Genomic DNA, 23,797 nt, shown 5'->3' with positions numbered 1-23,797 from the left:
AACGGGGGAGGGGCAGAGAGAGAGGGAGACACAGAATCGGAAACAGGCTCCAGGCTCCGAGCCATCAGCCCAGAGCCTGACGCGGGGCTTGAACTCCCGGACCGCGAGATCGTGACCTGGCTGAAGTCGGACGCTTAACCGACTGCGCCACTCAGGCGCCCCTGTGTCTGTACCTTTTAATCTGTGGGAACTCTTTTGGATACACCGAACTGGTAACTGCAGCTATTGAAGTTCGTCTTCAAGCAGGACATTTGTCACAGCTCCATTCAGGTGACCATCAGCACTGTATTTTTCCCTTGCTCACCTTTGAGAAAATGCACTCATCTCTTCCTGATGTAGATGGTTTTAGAATAGTAGACAGCTCTGTAAGCCAACAGTTGAGTGACAAGTTTTAGTAACAAAAGTTCCATTGACCTTTGATTCTCAAGTGTTTTTGCTTATACCTGAACAACAGGGATTTGACTTTCTTTAGCGTTTTGTTTGGTTTACAACTTGCCAGTTAAAGGCTTACATTTTCACACTGCTTCAGTGCGGATAGTATTTACTTATGCAAATGTATTTTTTGTGCCTCCTTTTCCAAATACATTTTCTGAGCTAAGCAATAATACCAAGATTTGTGAGAGAACTTTTTGATTTTGGTCTTTTAAACGGTGGTTCTATGCTCAATGTCTTTCCTGGCAGGTCACTGCTTCTTGTTAAATAAAGCTCTTAGAAAAAGACCTTTCAGTGTTTGTGCATAAGACTCACTGTGTTTTCTGTCTGTGAATCTCAGTGATTGCTCTCTGTGACTGAGTCATAACCACATACGTGAATCAGTGACATTCATTCATCTGTGTGAGCCCTGGCCAACCATTCTCTGCCTCTAATGGAATTATTGTCCCCCCACAGGGATTTGAATGCTGTCGAATGCATTTTGACTGAGACATACTTAACTTTAGCATTAAGCCCTCTATTATTATCAGTTTTTGTGAATCATCCAGTCTTAAGCCGGGGTCATGTTATTATATAATGTATTTGATGGGTACAATTCTTACGCTTATCACTTACCTGATTGTTGTGCTGTTTTCTGTGTGTTACAGGAAAGAGAACTGATTTTCTGTGTAAGGTAGTGGCATCTTGGGACATTATTTTGCTGTAGCTCTGGGAAGTCTTAGGAATGATGGCAGTAATGTGCTCAGGTTACCTGTGCTCATTGGACGAACCCTGAAACACTGTGAGGTCATGAAAAATTAATGGAGAACTAATACCTACTATTAAAAAATTTTTAAATGTTTTTATTTTATTTTTGAGAGAGAGAGACTAAGTGCAAGTGGGGGAGGGGAGACACAGACTCCAAAGCAGGCTCCAGGCTCTGAGCTGTCAGCACAGAGCCTGACCTGGGGCTCCAACTCATGGACTGTGAGATCATGACCTGAGCTGAAGTTGGACGTTTAAGCGACTGAGCCACCCAGGTGTTGTAATACTTATTATTTCAAATAATGATCTACTCAAGTTCAGGCAACATATGTTAAAATGTTCTAACATGAGTTGAACAATTTAACGCCGGTAAAGAAGGTGTAATGAAGGATTTTAGGGCTGACTGTTCGTTCATTTAGCTGTGAAGTAAATAGGCTGCTTTGCATGACACGTTTCCTGATCCTCTTTCAAAGAGGAAGCTGAAACCAGGAGAGGTTAAATAGTGTTCTCAACGTCGTGTAGGTGATCAGTGCCAGAGCTGGGATCTGAACCCAGACCTCTAGGACAGCACAGCTGGTGATCCTAACCTCCCGCTGGGCTGCCTTTTCTCCGGGAGGAAGACGTCATGTGGCATGAGAAAAAATAGACTCCTTTTACTGACAAGATGAGATGAAATCAGATTGAAAAGATAAATTAATAAATTACTTGGGCTTTTATTGAACCAGCAATTCAATTTAGTAGAAGTTTATCGAGGGTGTAGCATGTGCAAAGCACTGTGCTGGGAGCTGGAGAGGATATCAAGATCACCAACTGTTAGAGCCTGTAAAACATATACAAAAATAACTTACACATGACAGAATTCATTGACTCCGCAGACGTTAATTTGGCACCTGTGGTGTGCCAGGACAGGGCTAGAAACTAAGAATCATTCATCTGTTTATCAATCATATGAAGCGTTTGATCACCTCCTATGTGCCAGGCACTGTTCTAGGTGTTGGGAATATAGCTGTGAACAAAGCAGACAAGGTCTGTATTCTCCCTGAGTGTACGTTCCAGTGGGAAGGAGACAGACCATACCTAAGCGTGTCAAGACCTGCAGAGAAAGAAAATAGGGTGGCGTGCAGAGAGTTGCTGGGTGGCTACGCTAGATTGCAAAGATAAGTAAGGTTTGATACTCTCCCTGGAGGAGACACACATGTAGACCGCCTGCTACAGAGTGAGTCAGTGTGTGCAGTGACTGATGTGTGGACAACGTGCTGTGGGTGACTCCCACTCTGAAGGTCTTGCATATCCTCATGAGAGCTGAGGGATTACTACAGGCAGTGTGCTGACAGGACCAGATGTGTGTTTAGGGTGGTAGTTGTGGAGCAGACTCAAGCATAGGCTAGACAGGGAAGACACTAATGATAGGACGTGATAATTACTGTGAGGAATGACAGCCCTAGACAGACGCAGGGGGGAAGGAGAGAGGAGGAAGTGTTACTTTCCACAGAGAGAATTAGGGAAGGCTTTCTGAGGGAGGTGACCTTTAAGCTTAGTCTTTAAACATGCAGAGGTGAGGGGTGCCTGGGTGGCTCAGTCAGTTAAGCATCCGACTTCAGCTCAGGTCATGATGTCACGGTCCATGAATTCAAGCCCTGCGTCGGGCTCTGTGCTGACAGCACAGAGCCTGGAGACTGCTTCGGATTCTGTGTCTCCCTCTCTCTCTGCCCCTCCCCTGCTCCTGCTCTGTCTCTCTCTCTCTATAAAAACTTAAAAAAAATTTTTTTAAACACACAGAGGTGAAGGGAAGGGCATCTCATGGGTATATTACCATGAACAAAAATGGAGAGATCCAGCTTATTTAGGGAGTGGCTAGACTTACTGGCTGGCTGGGGCATAGGCTGTGTGGGAGAGAGATAAGTCATTAGGCCTGATATGCCGGATTGCTTCAGGTAAGCAGAGGGAACCCGCTGGAGGCTTTTTTAGTGGATGGTCATAATCACAGCCTTAGAAATATTATTCTTGCAGTAGTGTAACCCCTAAATTGGAATGGGGAGAGAGAAGTGACTGAGCAATAATTCAGGGCCCTGAGATAATGGTGATGTGACCTGGTAGGGGGCTCCTGGGACTCGTTTAGAGACAATGGGGCAGTTGTGCCACTAGGAATGGTAAGGTAGACTGCTGATCAGATGTGGGAAGTTGAGGAGGAGGAGGAGAAGAGTTGATTTCAAGAATGTAAGATGCCTGAGGGGATAAGATTTCTATACAAACAAGGAATGGTAGAAGGAAAATCTGTTTGAGAAACATTACTTAGAGGAGTTTGGGATTTGTAGAGTTAATTTGCTAGTGGGGACCTTGAGGTAACAGTATTAGATAAGTAAGTGAAAATAAATAGGATTTTAGCTCTGGGTTAGAACATGTAGGCTGGGGTGATAATTAAGCAGCTCCAGTTGTAGGATAGATGACATTGGGCCAGGGACTGACTAGTTCAAAGAGAGAAAGGAGGTGAGGATGGAAACTCAGAAACATGATAGTTTTGGCTGTTTATTTTTATTTTCGCTCTTGTACTTTAGTGCTAATAATCTCTTAGTCAAACTACCTTGTTCGACTCCAGCCTGTACTTCCAGCTCAGTCCTCTGTGTTGCTTGAAAAATTGTGCACCTGGGCCATTTTATCTTGACTCCATTGTAGAATTCAGTTATAATCAGGGACAACATAAAAGGCCCCAGCTTTGTGACCTCCTTTGTTGTTGAGATTCTATTGGGACATTTTTACATCCCATCTTTCAGTGTCTCCAAGAGCATTTTATTTCATAGTAAATAATAGTAAACATCTTTGCTTCCTTAGAGGATTGCAAATTTTTGTTCCTCATAGACAATCCTATAACTGGTCACATTTACCTTTTTACTTCAGCTGTTAGGAAGCACAAAATCAAAGTCTCTGCTCAACTGTATTAACTATGTAGGAGCTTACAGTCTCCATACTTAAGTTCTATTCCAATATCTCTTCTCCCAGCCACAGTCTTTATTTTCTTCTCTAATTTATGGTTTCCTTTGGCCTCATTTTTAGTTTTTTCCCCTTAATACATGCATTTCTCATATGTCACCTCAAATTCTTTGTGGAATGAGATGAGGGCAAAATAATGCTCGTATGCTGTTAACTATTTGGATGAGATGTACTTAGAATGTGATAGATCAGTATGTAAATAGAAGGACTCAAACTATTTTAAATTTATATGTTCTTTATTCTCTGTGAACCTGTCTTCATTGATAATTTTTAGACACATGATACGTAATCAGACTGCAGAACTAAATGAAAAATTAGGCAACAGTGAGAGCCAAGTTCATGAGTAAATATTTGCATGTTGACCCTACCCTCTCTGCCTCTTCTTGATCGGTTATTCATTTTCAGGTATATGAATTTTTGCAATAAGAATTGGGATTTTTTTGTCAGTCATTTATAAATTTTAATATTTGGTCCATGTGGAATCTCAGAGTTGTTAATAATGGCTGGGGACTAATCACTGGAATTTGAACTAATGTGGTCTAGTAATGCTTTTATTTCTAGTCAATTCATGCAGACTCCACTGCAGAAGACTGTGTAATGTTTGTGGATTGTTCACCCAAGCAATGAATAGATCACTGGTTAGGTAAAAAGAATTGACCTCTTACCACCAATCATTCCTGGATTCTGTTATCTAAGAATGATCTTTTCCATTCTATAAAAGGAGACTTTTGCTTTCAGTGGCCAGATCAGGAACTAGATGCCTTTTTAACACAAATCTGTTAGTAAAAATAGCCAAGTATCTGTTATTATTGGATTTACTCTCCAGTAGAAACTTTCCTCTTATTTTAAAGTTGAAAAAGTGTTATCCTTTCCTCGAACTACTTTGTTAATTCTTGTAAAGTGGGAAGATACAAACTTCTGCTGATGTAAATTTAAGTGGTAAAATAAACCTTTGTAGAATCAAATGATGTCAAATGAGATATTTTTGGAAACTTTGTTTTAAAAATCATATTTCTAAATGTAACTAGACTTCTGTTTGTTTCAGACTGATGACCTACTTTCCTTTTTAAAGAAAATTTATTGTTTAAATTCAGGTTAGTTAACATACACTGTAGTATTGGTTTAAGGAGTAGAACTCAGTGGTTCATCACTTGCATATAACAGCCAGTGCTCATACCGAAAAGTGCCCTTTTCAATGCCCACCACCCATTTAAACCATCCTCCTCCCTGCTCCAGAGACCCTGTTTGTTCTCTATATTTAAGAGTCTCTTAATGGTTTGTCTCCCTCTCTGTTTTTATTTCAGTTTTCTTTCCCTGCCCCTGTGTTCATCTGTTTTGTTTCTCAAATTCCACCTGTGAGTGAAATCATATGGTATTTGTCTTTTCCTGACTGACTTACTTCGCTTAGCCTAATACCCTAGCTCCACCCACTCGTTGCAAATGGCAAGATTTCATTCTTTTTGATTGCTGTGTAATATTCCTGTGTGTGTGTGTGTGTGTGTGTGTGTGTGTGTGTGTACCTACATATACCACATCTTCTTTATCCATTCATCAGTCGATGGACATTTGGGCTCTCTTCATAGTTTGGCTATTGTTAATAGTGCTGCTATAAACATTGGGGTGCATGTGCCCCTTTGAATCAGCATTTTTGTATCCTTTGGATAAATATCTAGTAGTATAGTTGCTGGATCATAGGGTAGTTCTATTTTTAGCTTTTTTATTAAAAAAATTTTTTTTTAATGTTTATTTTTGAGACAGAAACCGAGCATGAGCAGGGAAGGAGCAGAGAGAGAGGGAGACACAGAATGTGAAGCAGGCTCCAGGCTCCGAGCTGTCAGCACAGAGCCCAACGCGGGGCTTGAACTCATGGACTGTGAGATCATGACCTGAGCCGAAGTCAGACGCCCAACCAACTGAGCCACCCAGGCGCCCCTGTTTTTAGCTTTTTGAGGAACTCCACACTGTTTTCCAGAGTGGTGCGGTAGTTTGCATTCCTACTAACAGTGCAAGAGGGCTCCCCTTTCTCCATATCCTCACCAACACCTGTTGTTTCTTGTGTTGTTAATTTTAGCCCTTCTGACAGGTGTGAGGTAGTATCTCATTGTGGTTTGGATTTGTATTTCCCTGATGATGAGTGATGTTAAGCATCTTTTCATGTGTCTGTTAGTCATCTGGATGTGTTCTTTGGAAACGTGTCTATTCACGTCTCCTGCCCATTTCTTAACTGGGTTGTTTGTTTTTTTGGGTGTTGAGTTTGGATACTAATCCTTTATCAGATATGTCATCTGCAGATATCTTCTGCCATTCCGTCAGTTGCCTTTTAGTTTTTGTGATTGTTACTTTCATTGTGCAGAAGCTTTTTATCTTGATGAAGTCCCAATAGCTCATGTTTGCTTTTGTTTCCCTTGCCTCCAGAGATGTGTCTAGTAAGAAGCTGCTGTGGCCAAGGACAAAAAGGTTGTTGCCTGTGTTCTCCTCTAGGATTTGGATGTTCTGTCTCACATTTAGGTCTTTCATCCATTTTGAATTTATTTTTGTGTGTGGTTTAAGAAAGTGGTCTAGGGGCGCCTGGGTGGTGCAGTCGGTTAAGCGTCCAACTTCAGCCAGGTCACGATCTCTCAGTCCGTGAGTTCGAGCCCCGCGTCGGGCTCTGGGCTGATGGCTCAGAGCCTGGAGCCTGTTTCCGATTCTGTGTCTCCCTCCCTCTCTGCCCCTCCCCCGTTCATGCTCTGTCTCTGTCCCAAAAATAAATAAACGTTGGAAAAAAAAAATTAAAAAAAAAAAAAAAAAAAAAGAAAGTGGTCTAGTTTCATTCTCCTGCACATCGCTGTCCAGTTTTTCCAGTGCTACTTGTTGAAGAGATTGTCTTTTTTCCATTGGATATTCTTTCCTGCTTTGTCAAAGATTATTTGGCAGTAAAGTTATGTGTCCATTTCTGGGTTTTCTATGTGTTCCACTGATCTGAGTGTCTGTTTTTGTGCCAGTACCATACTGTCTTGATGATTGCAGCTTTGTAATATAGCTTTAAGTCCGGAATTGTGATGTCTCCGGCTTTGGTTTTCTTTTCTCAACATTGCTTTGGCTATTTGGGGTATTTTTGGTTCCATACAAATTTTAAGATTGCTTGTTCTAGCTGTGTGAAGAATGCTGCTGTTATGATAGGGATTGCATTGAATGTGTAGATTGCTTTGGGTAGTATAGACATTTGAACAATATTTGTTCTCCCAATTCATGAGCATGGAATGTTTTTCCATTTCTTTGTGGCTTCTTCAGTTTCTTTCATAAGCTTTCTATAGTTTTTCAGTGTACAGATCTTTTACCTCTTTGGTTAGGTTTATTCCTAGGTATCTTATGGTTTTTAAAGGGGATCGATCTCTTGATTTCTCTTTTTGCTGCTTCATTATTGGTGTATACAAAAGCAGTGGATTTCTGTACCATTTCTGTTTATATCCTGTGACTTTGCTGAATTCACATAACTGTTCTAGCAGTGTTTTGGTGGAGTCTTTCGGGTTTTTCACGTAGAGAATCATGTGATGACCTACTTTCTGTTTACATGAAGTATCAATTGTTGACATCGAAATATCTTTGTGATTAGATTTGTATAAGGAAACATGAATTTAGTTGCATAACACAGTGGCATTTACTTATTTAGACCTCCTCTTACTCTATAAGAAGAAATGCAGTTGTTCTAAATGTGGTGATTAATGCTTCAGTATCTTCTCTGAGTGCTACAGGTATGGAGTTTGCGGTCATAGTAGAGCTGAGGACTGCTCTTCTGCCTCATGTCCGTGTTGAATTTCTTGGTTTTCATTAGAGCTTTTCAGCCCTACTCGCACTTATTATTGTTTATTGTAAATATATATATATGTGTATATATATATATACATATATATATGTATACATATATATATGTACATATATATGTATATATGTATATATATATATATACACACATATATACATATATATATGTATGTCCTTATGGTTTTTATTACTTTCAGTAGAATCTCCTGTCAGGAACTGTGGTTGAATTTCTTTCTGATCTCAGTATCAAAAAATAGTTCTTTCTCTGAGCAACTAGTTTATTTTTACCCTGTGGACACTGAATATTATAACCGATCATGTTTCCCTCTACATGTTGGCTGCAGCACAGCTTAGAGTCCCTGCCCACCTCCTTTTCTTCCTCCTCCTCCTCCTCCTTAAATGTCTAGAACACCTCTCTTCTCCCTGTCATTCTACCTTGGTGGTATAGTCATTGGTACACTTATCTTTTCCTACTAGTTTAAAAGCTGTTTGGAGACAAGAATTCTATACTTTTCTTTATATTCTTTACATTGTTATCACAGGGCCTTGCACACATTTGGCACTCAAATAGTGGCTGACTTGAGCATTAGTAGGTCATTCAAAAATAGCTGCTTGTTGGGCCCTCCATGGTGATAAGAATAAGGAGAAAGAAAGAGGCAGTATGCCAGAGAAGGTTTTGGAATGTGCTGAGGGTCAGAGGAATTATATGTTTGAAAATATAACACAATGAAATGTGATGCTCCTCAGGATGAGAAAAGAATGTTGAATATTGGAACCAACATATGCTATTTTCCTCACTGTGTCATATCTAAATATACTGCTGCATCAAATTGGGACCCTGGCATCTCCCAACTTAGCTCCGATAAGAAAAATCAGTTTTCTCCTCTTACAGAAAAAAGATAAGGGGTTAGTTAGGAGAGGAGCAGTCTAATCAGTGTGGGTTTAGAAGCTGCTTTCAGATCTGTGCACATATATACTATAGTTATTATACCTGCTGTGAAATGCAGATTACGTCACCTCTAGAAGAGTTGTAATAAAATGGTTGTGAGCTGAAACCAGTGATCCATGTATTCAACTATTATTCTATATGATTAAATTCTAGTACAACTAATGAATGTGGAGTGAATTCTAATCGTATGTGGCACATAGTCAAAGCTCTTATACAGGAAGGTCCATTGAAATGAAAATGAATCTGGTTAACTGAAAGCAAAAGATCATCAACTTTATTTATTTTGAAAGAAAAGGAATCCATTTTAATTGTATAGGAATTTTTAAAGACACATCTACATCTGTGCAACTTGGTAGAAAACAGATTTTTTTTTTTTACCTATGACATTTCAGTGAACAGACTTCTTTTTAAAAAAAATTTTTTTTAATGTTGATTTTTGAGAGAGCGAGAACAAAAGTGAAAGAGAGAGAGAGAGAGAGAGAGAGAGAGAGAGAGAGAGAGAGAGAGAGAGAGAAAGCAGGGGAGTGACAGAGACAGAGAGGAAGACACAGAATCTAAAGCAGGCTCCAGGCTCTGAGCTGTCAGCACAGAGCCCATTGCGGGGCTGGAGCCCACGAACCATGGGATCATGACCTGACCCAAAGTTGAAGCTTTAACTGACAGAGCCACCCAGGTGCCCCTCAGTGAACAGACTTCTTAAACTTTTTTTTATTCTTTTTTTTTTTTTGAGCAAATGAGTAACTTTCATCGTATAAACGGCTTTATAGTTTTCAGTACCAAGGTTATGTTTTCACAAAAGCTCAAATTGACTAATCAGTTAAAAATGAAAATATAATTCTGATATAATATGATGTAGGCTATTATTGAAATATGTTGAATTTATTCAATTTTTTAAAATTTACATTCAAGTTAGTTAACATATAGGGTAGTATTGGTTTCAGGAGTAGAATCCAGTGAATCATCACTTACATATAACACCCAGTGCTCATCCCCACAAGTGCCCTCCTTAATGCCCCTCACCCCTTTAGCCCTTCTCCCCACCTAACACCCCACCAGCAACCCTTAGTTTGTTCTCTATAGTTAAGACTCTCTTATGGTTTGTCTCCCTCTCTTTTTGTATTATTTTTGCTTCCCTTCCCCTAGGTTCATCTGTTGTGTTTCTTAAATGCTACATATGAGTGAAATCATGTGATACTTGTCTTTCTCTGACTTATTTCACTTAGCATAATACATTCTAGTTCCATCCACATTGTCACAAATGGTAAGATTTGATTATTTTATAATTAAATTTTTATAAATTTTATAAATAAAATCTGTATTGGTATGTTGAGAAGGGGCAATCTTTGTTTTTTTGTTTTTAATTTAAAAATGTTGTATTTTATCAGTTATCCCCCATTATCATATGTTATTGGTAAACTCATGATTCTAGCAGTAAAACTTTAAATACCAGATGCTTAGAAAAATTCTAACCAGAAGGGTGCCTGGGTGGCTCAGTTGGTTGAATGTCTGACTCTTGATTTCGGCTCAGGTCATGATCCGAGGGTCGTGGGATGGAGCCTTGCATAGAGCCTGCTTGGGATTCTCTCCTTCTCCCCCTGCCCCTCTTCCTCTGCCTCACTCCCCAGCTTGCATGCATGCTCTCTCTCTCTTTTTCTCTAAAATAAAAAGAAAAGAAAGAAAAGGAAAGAAAAATTCTAACCAGAGAAATCTTTTTAATTGTTTTTCTCTCCCTTACTCTCCTCAGAAAACTAACATGTAAGATTTGTCCAATTAACAAAAACATGAACCCCTGCTTTACCAGAGTTTCATTAAAAAAAAAAAATTGCTTAGGGTCTGGAAAGAGTATCTTTGAAATAGTATGTGGTTGGAAACATACCTCAAGGACTTGTTATTGAATCAGTGACTACCAGTTATTTAGCATGATACCGATTATATTATATAGTTTCAATTTTTTTTCTAAATCATGTCTTCCTCAGACAAAGCTTAAATAGCTGCATTTTTGACATGCAAATATGTTCTAATTCTGAGCAACTAGTTTATATTATATAGTTTCAATTTTTTTTTTTTTCTAAATCATGTCTTCCTCAGACAAAGCTTAAATAGCTGCATTTTTGACATGCAAATATGTTCTAATTCTGCTAGGGCCAAATGAAAACTCTAGACCTTAGTATCCTAATTAATGATAAAGATTATGCTCCATGCGGCTATGCATAAATAAGTAGAAGGGTGTGACGTGGCATTAAAGCAAGGACTCTGGAGTCTGACTGCCTCATAAGATTGTTCTGAGGATTAAATGAGTTATTATTCATGACCAGTAGTTAGAGGAGTGTCCGGCACAAAGTAAGTGCTATCTAAGTGCTTTCTGTTTTTATTATTGGCATTATATGGCAAAACCATGTATTTATGTAATTAAAAAATATTTTTCATTGCCTCCAATAGAGTTTGAAGCTCTTTTAAAGTGACCAAAAGGGCTACTGTTGTTAAAAGTTACAAAAAAGGGTAGAGAGTTCTGGAACTCCTCTTCTCCCAGTCATCTTTCTCTCTAAGATGACCTTACCTAAATTCTGGAGGCCTGTATGTCCTCGACTGGAAGATGACAGTTCCATGGTGGTGGGTCTCTGATACCTCTTCAGGCCCACAACAATCCTGTGATCCTTTGATCCTACCCTCTGTTTCAAAGAGAAGCTTGAGGCTATTTATGTCAATATCCTTGATCTGGAATGGTACAGCTTTAGAAGTGGAAGGCATTTTAGCCAAATAGTCTACTCCTTGGGGAACTCATCCGTTCTTAGGTTCAACTAGTGTTTTTTTTTTTTTTTCTTTGTAGATTAGTACCAACCTTTGTTTTTCCCTTTATATTGTTCTTGCAAAGCACTTTGTACATACTGTATAATGTATTTACTGTGTTTATTGTTTGTCTCTATCGTCCTGCTTGAATGTAAGCTTCACAAAGGCAGGGATCTTTTATGTTTTTTTGTTCAAGTGTCTGGCACATTGTAGGTGCCATGTAGGGGCTTGATAAATATTGTTGGGCAAATGAATGAATCTTCAGTTGCCTAGTGGACATGTCTATTAATACATCACTTTTGATTCTCTTCTAAAGCAACTCCCTTTCGTGCCTTTCTTATTTCCACCAATGACACTGCTTTCATGTCACCAAGAGCAAAGTCCTAGAGGGGTTGGCAACCACACCTTAGAGCAATTTTTTCCAGGAGATTTAGACAGTCACTGGCATCAAAACTCTTGGAACAGAAATAGTACGTTTTCACACAGGGTAGATGGGCCTGAATCTTCTCAAACAGAACCTTTTTTTTTTTTTTTTTAAATAGTTATTTATTTTGAGAGAGACAGAGACTGTGGGGGGGGGGGGCAGGCACAGAGAGAGAGGGAAATAGAGAGAATCCCAAGCAGGCTTCGCTCTGCCGGTGCACAGCTCCCACTCTGGGCTCCAACTCAGGAACAGCGAGCTTGTGGCCTGAAACCAAGAGTCGGTAGCTTGACCAACTGAGCTACCTAGGCGCCCCTCTCTTCTTTATAATAAACTGTTTTGAGGGAAGGGGCTAATAGCGTAATGAACTTGTTGTGAGGGAATGAATCACAAATCATAGCTAAAGCAAAACCTGCTAAGCTGTGGTGCAAAATTGCCTTAATGGAAGTGTATTTACTAGCCTGTGATGAAGTTCTCTAGGGTTTTAGAAAGTGCTAAGATCAAGTTCTTCCTACTTTCTTTGGAGGGGGCATTAAAGTGTCCTTTTTGCAAATCAAATGATGCTGGGGCATCTAGGTGGCTCAGTTGGTTGAGCGTCTGACTTCAGCTCAGGTCATATCTCATGGTTTGTGAGTTCGAGTCTCACTTCTGGGCTCTGCTGTCAGCGCAGAGCCCACTTCGGATCCTCTGTCCACCTCTCTCTCTGCCCCTCCCTCACGCGTGTGTATACACTTGTGCGCACGCACTCTCTCACTCAAAAATAAACATTTCAAAAAAAAAAAAATCAGGGGCACTGGGTGGCTCACTCAGTTAAGTGTCCAGCTTTAGCTCAGGTCATGATTTTGTGGGTCGTGAGTTCGAGCCGGCGTGGGGCCCTGCGCTGAACGCTCAGAGCTTGGAGCCTGCTTGGGATTCTGTGTCTCCCTTTCTCTCTGCCCCTCCCCCACTCACGCTCTGTCTCTCAAAAATGAATAAATGTTAAAAAAAAAAAACTCAAATGAGAGTAATAATATCTAGTCATAGTAACAGCTTTTACTTAGATAAAATTACTTACATAGTAATTACCTTTACTTAGAAAAAAGAAAATTGGCGGTTTTATTGGTGGAATGTGTGTGTGCCTGTGTGTGTGTACCTGTATATATATGTATAGTTCTACTGGTTTCTGCAATCAGAAGGTCTAGGGAAGACTAGGCTTGGTGGCTGCTAACCACGCAAGCCTGTGGACACACGCTCTATCCCTTCACCTTCAGCTGTGGCCGTGTTGCCCTTGCTCAGTTGTACAGTATTTGTCTCTCACTGTTTTAGATTGGCTTCAGATTCTTAACGCTGTGGTTTGACTCTGGTTACCCAGGGAATGCATGAAAGTTACCTTCCAAATAGGCAGAAGGGTTCTGTTCCATTTTCTGAACTTCAAAGAATATTTTTTTTCTTGTTCAGTGCGGGTTAATCTAGACAATGGCATTCCATGTCCTTTCTGAGTAAATCAGCTTTATTCATGTCATCAAAAGAGGGGTTTTGCCTGGCTTTCTAATTTTTCAGACTGATTGAAAAACTCTGCGAGGATACAAAAGACGTTAATTTGTTCATTTTCCTTCCAAATCTTGAACCATTTGTTCTCTTGTTCATATTGTAAGGCAAGTTAACCTTCTCCTCCTCTTCCCAATTGTTCCACAGTTTCGAGTTTTCATTGAATACACTGTATGTTTACTCTTGGATTTTGACATTTTAATTATTGGGAGTGTTTGATCACATATAATCTTAAAAATGTTCAGCAATACCACACAGCTCACATTATTGTGGGACGCTGACAGAATGACAGGCAGTGGGAGCCAATATTGTGTTGTGCACAGAGGATTGGTGAGCAGAAAGGCAGGGCGTTCCCATGGTGGAGCAGACATGATGTGGTATCTCTGGGTTACTGTGCAGTTCCAGACAAGAGATACCTGCTGTTTCACTCAGAGTTTTATTGGTTGCAGAGAACAGCAGCCCACTCAGTTCACTTAAATAAAAAACAAAAACAAAGCCAAAAAAAAAACCCAACCCTTGAAATGTAGGATTTAACAACCAATCTCAGTGGTACCAGTGGACCCGTTAGGGACTATGGCTTGGGAGAAAAAGTCAAGAATCATGGTCACATTGCCTCCTCTCTTGTTCTGCCTTTTTCTCTACTTCTCTATTCCCTTCTCTGTACCATGGGCCAACATATTTATACCTACTAGCACTGACATGACCTTTGGTTTTAGGCTCATGTTAGAGCCTGTATTTTTCCTAAGTCAGATTCTCAAAAGGGGCGCTTGGGTTGGCTTAGTTCTGCCAATGGATCTATTTCTCCTGGATCAGGTAGCCACCCTGGGTTCAGTGACCTATTGGGGTTGGGTCAGGGAAGACCGAACATCGTACAGATTGGGCAGCTTTTAGTTGGATACTGCATCTCCTGCATTGGTTCTTTGTTTCCAATCTTTTCTATTTTTCATTGTCTTTTCATTACACATTTTGAGAGATTTCCTTATTTTTATCTTGCAGTACTTTTATAGACTTCTCATTTTAGTAATCACATCATCAAAATTGTTTAAAAAGTTCTTGATTATTCTCCAATCATTTTATTTTCATTGTGTCTCCTTGTTTAATAGCTGTAGTATCTTCTTGGAATCTTTGAGTTGCATTAGAGTGATTTCCTTTAAAAGTGCTCTTCTCTTTTCCTGAATTAACTGTTTCTTCTCAGTGACAGGTTCCCCCGGCCCCCATGTTATTGATTCTCCTTGTAGGCTTGTTTGCTTTTTCGTAATTTTTGCTAATGTTTATTTATTTTTGATAGACAAGAGCATGGGCGGGGGAGGGGCAGAGAGAGAGGGAGACACAGAACTCAAAGCAGGCTCCAGGCTCTGAGCTCTCAGCACAGAGCCTGCTGCAGGGCTTGAACTCCTGAACCACGGGCGCATGACCTGAGCCAAAGTCCTTCGCTTACCCGATTGAGCCACCCAGGCACCCCTGCATTTTCATGATTAAAGAATGAAAGACTGGAAGAATCTAAAAAGATCTGTATGTAGAGTTTCTCCTCCACTAGCTGCACTGCACCCCTAAGTAACAATTCTAAATAGATTTGAGGGGAGGCGGGGCCAGGGGAGGCTGCGTTGTCACCTGGCATCTTTGCTTCTTCCCCAAATGCCGTAATGATGAGGATTTATTCTGAGAGAACAAAATTCACATCGGAAGCCTTCGTGCGGCATCTCTCACTCCCTACTGTCACAATTGGTTCTGTTCTTTTAAAGATGAACCCCAGATGTTTTGTCTGTCATTGTGTTTAGCTAAGCTGCCTGGAGGCTCTGTGAGAGGCTGAGGGAGGTGGGGTAGTAGTGCGTACTGTCATCGCGTCACCTCCTTATTTCCTGCTCTGTGTCCTCCTCCTCACTCTGTGATACCTGTTGTCTCTGAGCCCGGAGTCTCACTGGGATTCTGTGGAGCAGATTGTTTCCTTGGTGGTCCTTGGGTAGCTGCTTTCTCCTCATGCTCCATCTGTCAGCACATTCCCTTTTCCTGTTTTCTAGAATGTGTTGAAATCTCGGTCCATTTGAAGTTCTCTCTCAGCAAACTTTTTTTAATCTCCTGAAATTCTTGTGTTTTGTTTTTTTGAAGCTTTCACTTCATTAGGAATTCAGGAGAGGCACCCAGGCCGTCAACTATTTTGAAACTGAAATGTTACCAGGTTGTTATTTAAAAAAAAAAAAAAAAAAAAAAAAAATTTGCATTTGGTGTTTGGATTTTTTTTACTTTTTAAAAAGAGAGATATATCATATATACACACGTACATACAAAAGGGTATATATCAGTGTATGTATAATTTAAATAAAAATAATAAAATGAATACTGGTGCCTACTAGATAGCTTGAGAAATGGAATATTATATTTTTAATACATATGAAACTCTTCTTCCCCTCTGCCTCCTGTGGTAACTAACCATTATTCTTTAATTTTTAGCCATTCTCTTGCCCCCCCCCCCCTTTTTTTTTAAAGGACTTGCCCTGGGGTTGCCTGGGTGGCTCAGTTGGTTAAGTGTCTGACTTCAGCTCAGGTCATGATCTCACGGTATGTGGATTCCAACCCATGGATTCCAGCCCAGCGCTGGGCTCTGTGCTGACTGCTCAGACCCTGCAGCTTGCTTTGGATTCTGTGTCTCCCTTTCTCTCTTCCCCTCCCCGACTCACACCCTATCTCTTTTTCAAAAATAAATAAACATTAAAAAAAACCAAAAGGACTTGCCTTATGTGTATTTATCTCTAAGCAATATATTGTTTAATTTTAGCTGCTTTTACTCTTTCTAAAAATGGAATCCTGTAACATGTATTCTTCTCTACCTTGTCCTTTTACTCCAGATTATGTTTTTGAGACTCATTCATGTTTATTCACAAAGCTGTATTTTATTTGCTGTATAGAATTGCATCATAGGAATATGCCATATTCAATTATCTTTTCTGTTGGCGGAGGGACATTTGTGTTAACTTTTTGCAATCATGAGGAAGATCGGTATGAACATAGTTCCTATTGTATATGTGCTAGAGCTTTTCTTTTAAAAAAAATTTTTTTTTTAACGTTTATTTATTTTTGAGACAGAGAGAGACAGAGCATGAATGGGGGAGGGGCAGAGAGAGAGGGAGACACAGAATCAGAAACAGGCTCCAGGCTCTGAGCCATCAGCCCAGAGCCCGACGCGGGGCTGGAACCCACGGACCAAGGGATCGTGACCTGAGCTGAAGTCGGATGCTCAACCGACTGAGCCACCCAGGCGCCCCTAGAGCTTTTCTAATGTATAAACCTAGCAGTGGAATGGTTGGGTCATAGAGATTATACGTGTTACTAGGTGATGATGACTGTTTACCAGTGGTTGTATCAGGATGAAGGACATTGCCTGTGGCTGGACAACATTTGTGTGATTGGATTTGTAAAAAATTTTGCCTGTTTGGTAGATGTGAAATCCTGTCTTATTGTGTGTTTTAGAAATTGAGATGTAATTTATGTGTAGTATAATTTACATTCTCGTGACTTTAATTTTCTTTATTAATGAGGTTAGAGATATATTTTCATATGGCTATTAATCCTTCATGCTTTCTTCTGTGAAAGTTTGTCATTTTTTTCAGTTAGTTTTCTCTCTCTTTTTTTTTTTTAATGTTTGTCTATTTTGAGAGTGTGAGCAAGCATGAGCTGGGTGGGGGGGAGGGGGGAGAAAGAAAGGGAGAGAAAGACAGAATCCCAAGTAGGCTCTGCACTGTCAGTGCAGAGCCTGACACGGAGCTCTAACTCATGAACCATGAGATCATGACCTGGGCCGAAATTGGGAGTCGGGCACTTAACCGGCTGAGCCACCCAGGCGCCCTTTTCAGTTAGTCTTCTCTTAATGACTGGTGGGTGTTTCTTCTATAGCTTGAATATGTAGGTGAGGGTATGCATATCTGTATATCTAGAATATGTGATGGAATTTAGTTTTGGTAGGCAGACTTCATTGCACCAGGAGGAAGAGGAAGTGCTCATCTCCAATAGTTGATTTTCTGCTTATATGATTATGGTGTTCTCTCTTTCTCCTTCTGGTTGTGACTCTTCTTGGACAAAATTGAGAAGTAAGTTTTAGCACTTCGAACATTTTGCAGTTATTTTCCCTTCTCTCCTAATCTGCCTTTATTGTGAAAAAATTTTGGCTGACATTCAGTGACTCAGAACGTTTTCTCTGGAATGCATACTATTACAGTTGGAGGATGATGCCTGGGATGCTGGGTTCCAGCAGATCTGTTTCAGTGGTACCACACCGCAGGCTGGCCAGCACACGGCCAGAAGGGGATTTGGGTTGTGAATGCTGATCCAGGGCTTTAATGTGACAACTCTGGTATTTTTCTTGACTCTGCACTTAACACATTTCAGAAAATTTCTGAAATCGAATGGAAAAGTAAGTTGGCTTTATGTAAAATGATAGTAGTAATTACCACCCAGTCTTTTCTCCATTTAACAATGTACGCTGAGGTTAACTTTAGGGATGTTTTCTCTAAAGTGGTGATATTTCTATAAATAAAAACTTCATGAAATGGTTAAAACGGTAAATTTTATGAGTGTTTCACCATAGTGTTAATTAAAAAAAAAACCTAAGGCTAGAAAAAAGAAGTTTTGGAAAACTTAGGACATTAACAAAAATGCAAAGATGACCCCTTTTGAGTGCAGAGGGGTCTTTCAGAAGCTAATTCAGGGGTGCCTGAGTGGCTCAGTTGGTTAAGTGTCTGACTTCAGCTCAGGTCATGATCTTAAGGTTCGTGAGTTTGAGCCCCGCGTTAGGCTCTGTGCTGACTGCTCAGAGCCTGGAGCCTGCTTGGGATTCTGTGTCTCCCTCTCTCTCTGCTCCTCCCCTGCTCATGCTCTCTCTGTCTCTCAAAAATAAATAAATATTAAAAAAAATTTTTTTAAATTAAAAAAAACAGTTTAAAAGTTAATTGAAATTACCCATGTATGGTAACTAGCAATACCTCTCTTAAATAAGCTGCTTATTCTTTGTCATGGCTGTTCTTTTTAGAAGGTTTTTTTTTTTTTTTTTTTTTTTTTTTGAGCTTGTAAATTTTGGAATGAATTTTCAAGGATTGTCTTTTCGTTTGTCTTCTGTTGATGACACTAGCTGTCACTTTCCCCTTCGAGGCAGGCTTGCAGGCCTTCTTTCATTTCCTCCAATCACCAAACTTCTCCTTCCGCAGGGCCTTCCCACAGGCTGTTCTTTTCCCCATGTCTGCTCCAATTTATTTCATTATTATTTTTTAAAAATGTGGTAAAATATGCATGTTATTGGCTGAATTCCCTCCCCCTAAATTCATAGGTAAAAGCCGTAACCTCCAGTACCTCAGAATGTGACTGTATTGACAGGGTCTTTAAAGAGGTGATAGAGTTAAAATGAGATCATTAGGGTGGGCCCTAATCCAATATGACTGGTGCTCTGGTGAGAAGAGGAGAATTTCAACACAGACAGTTGCTGAAGGAAAGCCTTGTGAAGACAGAGGGAAAAGATGGCCACCAGCAAGCCAAGGAGAGAGGCCTCAGAAGACCCCAATCCTGCTGACACCTTGATCTTGCACTTTTAGCTTCCAGAAAATAAGTTTCTGTTGTTTAAGCCACCTTGTCTGTGGAACTTGGTTGTGGTAGCCCAAGCAAACTACTGTAATACGTAACACAAATTTTACCATTTTAACAAGATGTACAGTTCAGTGGCATTAAGTACGTTCACATTGTTGTGCGACCATCATCACCATCCGTTCCAGGACTTTTGTCGTCTTGCAGAACTGAGACTCTGTATCCCATTCTTTCCCCCATTCCCTAGCAGCCACCATGCTATAACGTATCTCTACTAATTTGACTGCTCTAGGTACCTCATATACAGGGAATCCTACAGTATTTATTTTCTTTTGTGACTGATTTATTTCACTGCACCTATCTCAAGGTTCATCCATGTTGTAGCATGTATCAGAATTATCTTCTTTTTAATGATAGAATATTCCATTGTACATATATACCACATTTTGTTAATTCATCCATTGATGGACATTTGGGTTGCTTTCTGCTTTTTGGCTGTTATGAATAATGCTACTCTGAACACTGATGTACAAATATCTCTTCAAGATCCTGCTTTCAGTTCTTTTGGGTATATAGCTAGAATTGGGTTTGCTGGATCATATAGTAATTCTGTTAATTAATACTTATTTTTTTGAGGAAGCTCCATATTGGTTTCCATAGCAGTTGTTCCATTTCACATTCCCTTCAGTAGTGCACAGGGCTCCAGTTTCTCCACATCCTCGCCAGCATTTGTTTATTTTGTTTTTTTTTTTTTCTTTTTTTGGACAGTAGAGATGGTATTACTAGGTGTCAAAGCTTTCAGGTATAATGCAGTGCCCTTTTGATTTTGTGGTAGGAAGGTAGTGATGAACTACGGCCTTTTAATTATCACTAGGTTAAATAAAAAGTTGACTCTCGAGGGCTGTGATAGGGCATCTATATGCCTCTTGATTCAGGCGTATAATCTTGGAGGCTCACCGGGAAGCATTGGTATTGTTGGTGTGGAAGACTGGCAGCCACTTTTTGTACTGTTTGGGCCAATAACTTTGCTGCTGTAGGTAACTTGGGATCTGCGTGTGTGATACAGGACCAGGTATGCCAAAATGCAGGCATTTCTCACTGCAAAGACTGTAAAATAACTCTTTTGCAGAACTAAAAAGGCTACTAAGTTTATTATTCTTCCCACCCTCAAACCCCCAGCAAATTTCCATTTTCCTAAGTCTTGACAGCTGTGTTTGTTTAAAACACTCAACACACCTAACAATTACAGTCCAGTGGAGAAAATGGGGCAAATCAGACCTCAGAAATCTCCAGCAGAGGTGGTTGTAGAACACAAACCCCAGAAATGCGCTGATGCTTCCTAAAGAGCATTTTTGAAATCACGGAGGGGTTATGTTTGACCATAAATGTTGCATTACAACTGCCTGAAAGATTAGAATCAAAGAGGTTGCGTTAGGAATTTCTTTTTATGTTTATTTTTGAGAGAGAGAGAGAGAGAGAGAGAGAGAGAGAGCACGTGTGTGAGTGGGGGGAAGGGCAGAGAGAGAGAGGGAGACACAGAATCCGAAGCAGGCTCCAGGCTCTGAGCTGTCAGCACAGAACCCAATGCGGGCTCGAACCCATGAACTGTGAGACCATGACCTGAGCCGAAGTCGGAAGCTTAACCAACTGAGCCACCCAGGTGCTCCAGAAATATTTATAAACACATCCTTTAGCTTTCGTTTGTGTGTAAAAATGGAAAATCTTAGTAGGGTTTATTTTTTTTGTTCACTTGTGTGGATTTCCCTTCACTCCAACAGCAATTCCTGGTGGCTCATGGTGGCAAAACAGAAATCATTCTTCCCTGTGGTTTGGGACACAGCCACCCAGCTTCATTGGGAGTTCAAATCCCAGTCAATTCACCGCCTCCCCTGCTTTGCCATCCTAAACTCCAGTTTGTATAGATGATTACTTGACTCTGAAGCAGCTCAGTTTAACAATTCCAAATTCACAGTGGCTTCCCCGTACCCAGTAAAATTAATTTTACACACCCAACTCCTGTTTTTCTTCACACATTGGTATACCCACTGGTTTGAGAATTCACAGTAAATATAATTAAAGCCATTGAAGCCAAAGAATATAAGGATGTTTCCTCTGTGATTAGCCCATCTTCAGCGTCACTGTAATAATAGCACTTTGTCTAAGATCCCTGAAAACCCTGCCAGTGCTTCACAGCCTTTGTAAACTGAGATCTCCACCGCCGTCACCAAAGGCAGGCAGGGTATCCCCCAGGAGGGATCAGCTCCTCTTGCCTTTTACTGTTTGCTGATTGGATTCTCTATGGGATAGTAAAGCTGGATTAGGAGTCTGCAGTTGACATCACATGCTTTTCTACGGGAATGATGCAGGAACTGGAGTGGATTTCGTTACTGTCTTGAGAGGTGGCACCCCCAGGTCTGTTCTCTTACTTTGGGCAGGGCTGACTCAGGGAGAAGCCACTTCTTCCTCCCGTGCTTGGTGTGTTTTCTGAAAGCCTTCCCATCAGTAGTCCTGATGTCGGTCATTGGGACCACATGTCAGTCTTTGTTATTACACAGAATACAGTGCTACCTCTAAAGGCAAAGAAGCAGAAGGCTGAGTTTACTTTACTATTAATTAATTGATTATTAACTGGTTATTTCATTTATGTTTAACAAATAGGTGTCAGAAGTCTGCTGTGTTGAGAGAGCTGCTAACCTCTGGAGAGGTCTATAAAATACATGTAAAATGCAGTTCCTATTGAAAGTAGCCAGGAGTAGAGGGTAGAAGTGTTGAGCGCTAGGGAACGCATCCAGCTGGCCGCAGAAAGGTACAGAGCATCGTGTGGTACAGAGCGTAAATGCTGTGGCATTCTGGGGGGGAGAGTTCGTCCTTAAACCTCTCAGAAGAGGAAGTGAAGGCAAAGGAGTCCTGGTGGAGAGCTGCTTTCCATATACTGACCCTTGACTCCTTAAGGGACTTGGCCCTTTAGGAAATATATCCTGAACCTCAATAGTAGTTAGGTATAGTATCCTTAAAATAGATAAATAAACACTTTTCATCTGATGATAAAAGGAATATATATATATATATATATATTTTTTTTTATAGAGCAGAAGACTTGGAAAACATATACCCAAAAGAAAAATTCCCTAGGATCGATTCCTCCAGAAATAAACCATGTTAACATTGTGGCAAATGCCCTTTTTTTTTCTTTCTTTGTAAATTACTTTAATTATGTTTACTTTGGATTCTCAGATCAGAGGGTGTGCACATTCCATAAAGAGTAAATATGAGTTGGATTCATACAAGATCACTGTATTGGTTGTTGTGATGGTAATTTTGACCTTGTCTGCCTTTTATTTTGTAGTTATTTTGAAAATTTTTGTAAACCTTGAAAGAAGCCCAAGTCCTTTTAGAGTTGAACAGCCTGGGGGTTAGGGAGTACCAACCGTCTGCATAGACAAGAATCCGTGTATAACTTTTGACTTTTCAAAAACTTAACTGCTAATAGCCTTGTTGACTGGAAGCCTTCCCAGTAGCAGTCAATGAACACATATTTTGTATATGTATTATATAATGTAGTCTTTTTTTAATTAATTTTTTTAAATGTTTATATATTTTTGAGAGAGAGAGAGAGAGAGCGAGTGAGGGAGGGGCAGAGAGAGGGAGATGCAGAATCTGAAGCAGGCTCCAGGCTCTGAGCTGTCAGCACAGAGCCCAACACGGGGTTCGAACTCACAAATTGCAAGATCATGACCTGAGCTGAAGTCGGATGCTTAGCCGACTGAGCCACCCAGGTGCCCCCCATTATATAATGTAGTCTTAAAGTAAGCTAGAAATAAGAAAATATTAAGAATATCATGAGAGAAAATACATTTATAGTACTGTAAAAAAGTCTGTATAAGTGGATTCATGCAGTTCAAAACCATGTTCAAGGGACAACTATATGTTGAAGTAAATGGTCATGTTTTTATTTTTATTCTTTTGGAAATGATCTTGTTTAATTTTTTTTTTTATTTTTATTTTTTAACGTTTATTTATTTTTGAGACAGAGCATGAACGGGGGAGGGTCAGAGAGAGGGAGACACAGAATCTGAAACAGGCTCCAGGCTCTGAGCAGTCAGCACAGAGCCCGACACGGGCCTCGAACCCACGGACCGCGAGATCGTGACCTGAGCCGAAGTCGGACGCTTAACCGACTGAGCCACACAGGTGCCCCGGGAATGATCTTGTTTTAAAGAGAATGTTTTCTTTCTTTTTTTTTTTTTAATATGAGATTCTTTTTTTTTTTTTTTTTAATTTTTTTTTTTTTAATGTTTATGTATTTTTTTTGAGACAGAGAGAGACAGAGCATGAACGGGGGAGGGTCAGAGAGAGACAGACACAGAATCTGAAACAGGCTCCAGGCTCCGAGCTGTCAGCACAGAGCCCGACGCGGGGCTCGAACTCACGGACCGTGAGATCATGATCTGAGCCGAAGTCAGACGCTTAACCGACTGAGCCACCCAGGCGCCCCGAGAATGTTTTCAATGGATAGCCTCTTGGGAATGATAGGAGATAGAGATTTTTTTAATAAAGAGAATTATGGTTATGTAATTTTA

At 40.3% G+C, this 23,797-nt stretch overlaps 1 protein-coding gene across 5 annotated transcripts in view; it reads left to right on the top strand.

Moving 5' to 3' along the window:
* FHIP1A (FHF complex subunit HOOK interacting protein 1A) overlaps positions 1-23,797 on the top strand; it is a 276,539-nt gene that overhangs the window by 54,974 nt on the left and 197,768 nt on the right. The window contains exon 1 of one of the 5 annotated variants that reach the window (XM_045055778.1): positions 20,843-21,629. The exons of the other annotated variants lie outside the window; for them this stretch is intronic. The gene's annotated coding sequence lies outside the window, so the exon portion shown is untranslated. Of the gene's footprint in view, positions 1-20,842; positions 21,630-23,797 lie in introns of those variants that run through there. 5 annotated transcript variants of the gene reach the window in all.

Source organism: Felis catus, chromosome B1, assembly GCF_018350175.1.
Source record: "Felis catus isolate Fca126 chromosome B1, F.catus_Fca126_mat1.0, whole genome shotgun sequence".
Classification (NCBI taxonomy): domain Eukaryota; kingdom Metazoa; phylum Chordata; class Mammalia; order Carnivora; family Felidae; genus Felis; species Felis catus.
Note: the sequence above shows the minus strand (reverse complement) of the source record. Positions and strands in the feature narration are given on the sequence as shown.